This window comes from Oryx dammah, unplaced genomic scaffold (genome assembly GCF_014754425.2).
Source record: "Oryx dammah isolate SB20612 unplaced genomic scaffold, SCBI_Odam_1.1 HiC_scaffold_13, whole genome shotgun sequence".
In the NCBI taxonomy this organism is placed as follows: Eukaryota; Metazoa; Chordata; class Mammalia; order Artiodactyla; family Bovidae; genus Oryx; species Oryx dammah.
In genome coordinates, this window is record NW_024070197.1 from 60,634,798 (window position 1) to 60,642,964 (window position 8,167).

The window sequence follows — 8,167 nt, forward strand, 5'->3', positions numbered from 1 at the left end:
TTTCGCTGGTATTTAAGGCTAAATAATTTTCTGTTATATGTATATACCACGTTTTATCTGTTCATTTGTCAAAGGCTATTTGGGTTGTTTCCACATCTTGGCTACTGTGAATAGTGTTTCCGTTGAATATTAGAGTGTGTGATTATCTTTTCAAAATGCTGACGTCAATTCATACTGATAAGTAGCACAGGAGTGTGAATGCTGGATCATAAAATAATTCTGTTTATAACTTTCAAAGAAATATCTGTACTGTTTTCTATAGTGGCATTGGTCTTAACAATGATTTTCATGGATATGACAATAAAAACATGGGCAACGAAACCAAAAATAGACAAATGGGAACTTCATCAAACTAAAAGGGCATAGCTAGTGAAAAGAAAAGCTACTGGATGGGAGAAAATATTTGCCAACTATGTATCAGAAAAGGGATTAATTTCCAAAATATAAGGAACCTTTACAACTCAATAGCAAAAAGAAAGCCCTCAGAAGTTAATTTTAAAATGAGCTGATTAATAACCTGATTAAAACATGAACCTCATTAAAAAGTGAGAGACATGAATAGACACTCTCCAGAGTGTCACAAATGGCCAATAAGTATATGAAAAGATGCTCAGTATCACCAACCCTCAGGGAAATGCAAATCAAAACCACAGTGAGCTGTCAACTCACACCTGTTAGGATGGTTATTATAAAACAAACAAAGACAGCAAGTACTGACCAGGGTTTGGAGAAATTGGGACCTTACAATTTTAGTCTGCACTGTATGCTACCAAGATTGTGGCTTGTTGACTGATAGCTGATATTCGTGACAATGGGTGGCCCATCAGGAAGTTAGTTTTTTCCTGTTATCCTAGTAGTGACAGACATTGTTCCGTTTTAATGTCCTGAGTGCATCCAGCTTTGGGTTTGTTGGTTGGTTGGTCTTTTTTTCCTGTAATTTATAACTAACAAGATATTTTTTAGTAATTTTGTTTTCTGAATAAAGCAAAACTAGCACAGTATTTTAGGTTAATAATTTGCTCAAATCATCCTACTTTCAAGAGTGTTCTCAGTATCATTTTTAGCTAGTTGTATGTTATGCGATTAGAACTGAACTGTTCTAATAAGTGCTGGAATGTCTCTAATGAAACTTATCAGAAAGATTGTGAGAAATATTAGCATATATTTTTTATAATATGTGATAAATAATAGCATAATCAAATCTGGTTCTCTTTCAGAGTTTTAATCAGGTTTTATCATTTTCTTGCATACTGTGTGAAACGTCAATTCTTTTAAGAAGCTGATGTCCATAATCACATGGAATAAGCATTGGAGGAGAACGTTAGAAGTAGGAGGATTTTAGGAAAACTCTGATCTCAGAGTTTGAGAATGAATGGTTCTGGCTGGCTCTTCCTTCAGGCTGACCTGTTAAGTGAAAGGAATAAGTGGCTGCAATGATGGGATATCCAGAGTCAGGGCAGGGATCTTGACATCCATCTGTCTCCCATTATCTGTGGGCTGCTGGGAGTCCACACTCGTGTACTGCTTTACACAGTTCTCACAAAAGTTCAGGGAAAAAGACTGTATCTCCGTTCTAAAGTCCTCATTTAAAAAAAGATTTTTTAATATTGGAATGTAGTTGACTTCCAATGTTGTGTTGAAGTCTCCACCTTTAATGTGAAGACTGAAACTGAAAATCTGTTGTGATTGATTGAACATACATGATTTCCAGCCTCTCCTAACCAAAGTTCACATGTTGAAACCCTAACCCCCAATGTAATGGTGTTCAGAGATGCAGCCTTTGGGAGATAACTGGGGTTAGAACCGTTCATTGAGGGTGAGACTACCGTGAAGGGATCAGTGGCCTTATAAGAAGAGAGAGAAATTGAGCTCCTTTTCTTCATGCATTTATCTGGGAAAGGCCATGTGAGGACCTAGCAAGATGGGGTCCATCTACAGGGCAGGACAGGAAGAGAGCTCTCAGCAGAACATGACCTTGATAGCACCCTGATCTCTGACTTGGAGTCTTCCATCAGCCTGAGAGCCCAAGTATCTGTCAAATAAATTTCCCAAAGTTGCCAAGATACTGAGTTGAGCTCCCAAAGCAGATAGAACTCTGTGCCAGTCTATCCCTTGGGGCTTAGACGTCAGGCTCTATGAGGCTATTGTAATACTTTCATTGGCTGTCCATCACTACTTAAACTATTACCATGCCATTGTAAACACACACACACACACATAATTAAGGCTCACATTTATGGAGTGTTTACTATAACCAGCCACTATGCCTAATATTTTATAAAAGTTGTCTCATTTCAGCTAGTTTTCTGCCCCCTTTTTTTTTTTTTTAAACTTTTGGTCTCTTTTTCTTCTCCTGAAAGATGACACTTTACTCTTACCTTCTTCAATAAATACTCATGTTTGATTCTGGAGAGAAATTACAATAGAGTCCATGGGGAAGAAAAATGAGTCTATTCAAAGGCTACAGATATGCATCTTTATGATTTTCTTATTAATGTATTCTAGGTAGATGTTATAAATTTGTGCGGTGTAATTTCTTTAAAAAAATTTTTTTAAAGAAACTCTACTCTTTAGCACATTTTGGTGATTACCATGAGCCCTATACTAGGAGAAATTGGGAAATTTATGCTTTCAGAGCTTTGTCATTGTTTCAGTGTACAGCCTTGAGTAAATCATTCTCGATGTTCCCCAATTCTGACATCCATCCATGACTGCATCTCAGGAGAGGTTACATGAAACGGTAACATAATGTGTGTGAGTGCTTGGCTAGCATCAGCTGTATTATAGAATAGCCTCCGGGGAGTACCCTAGTGAATGAAAAGTTTCCATACAGAGGGCAGAGGGTCTGTGGTTGGCTGCTCTTCCTGCCTGTCTTCTGCCTGCACCCATGCTTAGCAGAGAGCCCTTAGGTCAACCTGGAAAATACAAGTCACTGGCAAAACAGTCTTTCCACAGGTTCCTGATGAGAGCCTACAGGGAATATAAGACTCATTAAAAGGAAGAGGAGGCGATCAGAGAGATCGGAACAGGGTCCTTAAGTGAAGGAACCGTAATCCATTGAGGAGATTAGAGATTCGTCTGTCTGCTCCATGAACACACACTGGTAATGTGTCAGGACCTGTGTCAGCCGCTGAGGATGGAGCAGGAGAAAAGACATGGCCCCTACAGCTTCTGACCCAATGTAGGATTCTCCAGCAGCATTCTGCGAAGCCCTGGGGAATGTTCTCTCGGTATCTATCTGTTGAAGAGAATTTCATAACATGATTCCTGTTGACTCAACAGTGCTCTAGCTTATACACTGAAACAAAGAGTCCTGAAGGAGGAGAAGTACCATTTTTTAGAAGCATGGGTTGTAGAATCGTGTAGATATGGTGTGAATCCCTTTTTTGTATTCCATGTAAAACCTTGAGCAACCCTAAACTTCAGCTTTCTAACCCACTCAGTGGTGGATAATCCAGTTCCAACCTCATGATTTGGTTAAGAAAATTAAATAAGATATAAAGTGTTTGCTATAGCAAAGATATATAATAAATTCTTGGAAATATTTAGCCATTATTAGTATTCTCATAATCATCAGCTGAATAAAATTTTGTAAAAGAGATGAGATAGGAAGAATAGTTCTGACTTAGTTTAGGTTGCCCCAAAAATAATAATGAGAATTAGTCTCTTTTTTGAAGTCTTTCATCTTTTTCTGTGAACTGGCATAATTTAAATAGCATAGGAATTATATGATATATTAATGTAGATTAAACTCGGCAGCAAAACCATCTGAGCCTCTGTTGAATTCAGCTATGGTTATTGGTCTGTTCAAATTTTCTGTATCATTTTGGGTCAAACGGAATATTGTATGTTTTGACAATAAGTTGTCCACTTCTCTCAGTTTCCAAATTTATTATCGTGAGTTTATACAAGATGCTTTAATATAAAGCATAGATTGTGAGACATAGACTTAAGTTGTTTATTTGGAAAGATTCTGAGAAACATCACAAGAGATCAGGGAAGTAATATGCAAAAGGGATAGAACTTTTAAAAAAGAAGAAGAAAGGCATTATCAAGCGTTTTACTCCTGCGAGCCACTGGAGCTTAGCCCTGTCAGAAAACTGTGGCATCAGTGCTGAGCACACACAGCTCATTTACCCCACTGAAAGTGAGAGGGAGCTGGGGTATGTGTGCCTCCAGCTCTGATTCTCCGTCTGTGATCGGTTCCCTGGTACTCATGTCCTGTATCCTGCTGGGGCTCAGTCGGCTCTAGAGACCAGAGGGAGCCTTCAGAAAATGAGACGTGTCCTTAGAAATTGGAGGCTGGTCTGTGGACTAGCATTCTATGATAAATTACTGCAGAATTAGCGACTTAAAACAGTACCCACTTACCATCTCACAGAAAAGTCAGAAGTCCAGGCACAATTTGACTCCACTGAGTTCTCTGCATAGAGTCTCATAGAGCTTAAAGTGTCAGCCATGATGTGTTCTTTTCTGGAGGTTCTAGAGGGTTTCCCAGCTCGTTCAGGTTGTTGGACAAATTTGGTTTCTTGAAGTTGTAGCACTGAGGTTTCCTTTGCACCTGGAGGCTGCTCACGTTCTTTCTTATGTAGATTCCCACCAGCACTGCGGGGCTAGGCCCTCCTTCACTTGCCTCTCTGTTCCATCTCTTGAACTTCAGCTGGAGAAATTTCTCTGCTTCTATTTGATTATGTGATTTCATTGGACCCACCCAGATATTCTAGAATAATCTCCCTTTATCAAGGTTCATAACCTTAATTGCATTTTCAAACCACCCCCCCTCCTTCCCCCCTTAGAACATAACATTTGCACAGCTCCCAGGGGTCAGGGGTTTGGGCCCCTTGGCATCACTTGGTTGGAAGTGAAGAGAATTGATTCCATGATGTTTTAATTATGGAATCTGGGATGTGATACCTTGAGAGCCACCTCTGTGCCTTTTTTTATGATGAGTATATCCAAAATAGATTTGTACCAAGTCCTCTTTCAAGCAGAAGAGAGAACTGACACGCATGTACATATTCCAGCTGATGCTCTGTCCATGAATGCTTGTCCTGCGTTAGTGATCACTTGAAGAAATCTGCCGCAGAGCCCTCAGTGACTGAGACAAGGTACCACCAAGTTCCTGTGGGGAAGCGCTAAGTAGAATTTGTGTGCTTTCTTAAATTGAGGTATAGTATTTGCAATATTGCGACAGTTTTAGGTGTACAGCAAAGTGATTCATCACTGGTTCAATGGACATGAACTTGGGCAAACTCCAGGAGATGGTGCGGGACAGGAAGGTCTGGCATGCTGCAGCCCAGGGGTCACAAACAGTTGGACATGACTTGGCGACTAAATAGCAACAAAGGTGATTCGTGTGTGTGTGTGTGTGTGTGTGTGTGTGTGTGTGTGTATGTTCTTTTTAAGATACTGCTCCATTATAGGTTATTATAAGATATGCAGTACAGTTCCCTGAGCTATACAGCAGATCTTTGTTGTTTTTTCACATATACAATAGTTGTGTCTTAATGCCTCATTTATCCCCTTTGGTAACAAGTTTGTTTCCTGGTGTCTGTAGTATCTTTCTGTTTTGTAAATTCATTTGCATCATTTTTTTGATTCTACATGTAAGTGATATCATATGATATTTGTCTTTCTCTGTCTGACTTCACTTAGTATGATAATCTCTAGGTCCATCCATGTTGCCCCAAATGGCATTATTTTGTTCTTTTTATGGGAGAGTAATATCCCATCATATATACACCACACCTTATCCATTCATCTGTCAGTGCTCATTAATGTTCCTTCCACGTCTTGGCTATTGTTAACGGTGCTGCTGTGAACAGTGGGGGCATGTATCTTTTCAAATTACAGTTTTGGCTGGATATATGCCTGGGAGCAAAAAAGGAAAATGGCTGTCTGGGGAGGCCTTACAAATAGCTGTGAAAAGAAGAGAAGTGAAAAGCAAAGGAGAAAAGGAAAGATATAGGCATCTGAATGCAGAGTTCCAAAGAATAGCAAGAAGAGATAAGAAAGCCTTCTTCAGTGATCAATGCAAAGAAATAGAGGAAAACAACAGAATGGGAAAGATGAGAGATCTCTTCAAGAAAATTAGAGATACCAAGGGAACATTTCATGCAAAGATGGGCTCGATAAAGGACAGAAATGGTATGGACCTAACAGAAGCAGAAGATATTAAGAAGTGGCAAGAATACATGGAAGAACTGTACAAAAAAGATCTTCATGACCCGGATAATCACAATGGTGTGATCACTCAACTAGAGCCAGACATCCTGGAATATGAAGTCAAGTGGGCCTTAGAAAGCATCACTATGAACAAAGCTAGTGGAGGTGATGGAATTCCAGTTGAGCTATTTCAAATCCTGAAAGATGACGCTGTGAAGGTGCTGCACTCAATATGCCAGCAAATTTGGAAAACTCAGCAGAGCCAACAGGACTGGAAAAGGTCAATTTTCATTCCAATCCCAAAGAAAGGCAATGCCAAAGAATACTCAAACTACCGCATAATTGCATTCATTTCACACGCTAGTAAAGTAATGCTCAAAATTCTCCAAGCCAGGCTTCAGCAATACGTGAACTGTGAACTTCCAGATGTTCAAGTTGGTTTTAGAAAAGGCAGAGGAACCAGAGATCAAATTGCCAACATCCGCTGGATCATGGAAAAAGCAAGAGAGTTCCAGAAAAACATCTATTTCTGCTTAATTGACTATGCCAAAGCCTTTGACTGTGTGGATCACAATAAACTGTGGAAAATTCTGAAAGAGATGGGAATACCAGACGACCTGATCTGCCTCTTGAGAAACCTTTATGCAGGTCAGGAAGCAACAGTTAGAACTGGACATGGAACAACAGACTGGTTCCAAATAGCAAAAGGAGTCCGTCAAGGCTGTATATTGTCACCCTGCTTATTTAACTTATATGCAGAGTACATCATGAGAAATGCTGGGCTGGAAGAAGCACAAGCTGGAATCAAGATTGCCGGGAGAAATATCAATAACCTCAGATATGCCAATGACACCACCCTTATGGCAGAAAGTGAAGAGGAACTAAAAAGCCTCTTGATGAAAGTGAAAGAGGAGAGTGAAAAAGTTGGCTTAAAGCTCAACATTCAAGAAAGTAAGATCATGGCATCTTGTCCCATCACTTCGTGGGAAATAGATGGCGAAACAGTGTCAGACTTTATCTTTTGGGGCTCCAAAATCACTGCAGATGGTGACTGCAGCCATGAAATTAAAAGATGCTTACTCCTTGGAAGGAAAGTTATGACCAACCTAGATAGCATATTCAAAAGCAGAGACATTACTTTGCCAACAAAGGTCTGTCTAGTCAAGGCTATGGTTTTTCCTGTGGTCATGTATGGATGTGAGAGTTGGACTGTGAAGAAAGCAGAGCGCAGAAGAATTGATGCTTTTGAACTGTGGTGTTGGAGAAGACTCTTGAGAGTCCCTTGGACTGCAAGGAGATCCAACCAGTCCATTCTGAAGGAGATCAACCCTGGGATTTCTTTGGAAGGACTGATGCTGAAGCTGAAACTCCAGTACTTTGGCCACCTCATGCGAAGAGTTGACTCATTGGAAAAGACTCTGATGCTGGGAGGGATTGGGAGCAGGAGGAGAAGGGGACGACCGAGGATGAGATGGCTGGATGGCATCACTGACTCAACAGACTTGAGTTTGGGTGAACTCTGGGAGTTGGTGATGGACAGGGAGGCCTGGCGTGCTGCAATTCATGGGGTCACAGAGAGTCGGACACGACTGAGTGACAGAACTGACTGATGCCTGGGAGTGGGATTGCTTGATTGTACAGTAGCTCTATTGATGTTTTTAGTTTTTTTAAGGAACCATACTGTTTTCCATAGTGGCTGCACAAGTTTACCTTCCACCAGCAGTGTATGAGGAGTCCCTTTTCTGCACACCCTCTCCAGCATTTATTATTTGTAGACTTTTTGATGATGGCCCTTCTAACCACTGTGAAGTGAGAACTTTTTGATATGTGAATAGGTGGACGTTTTGCATTCAAAGGTGAAGAGTTGGGTTTAAAGCTTTCTTATCTCTTCCCAATGGTAGTAGTGATATATTCAGAATACCCCTGAGACTCCATAAAAAATGTCCCCATGAGTTCAGAATTCCAAAAAATAAAGGCATAGTGTAATAAATAGCATGTCACT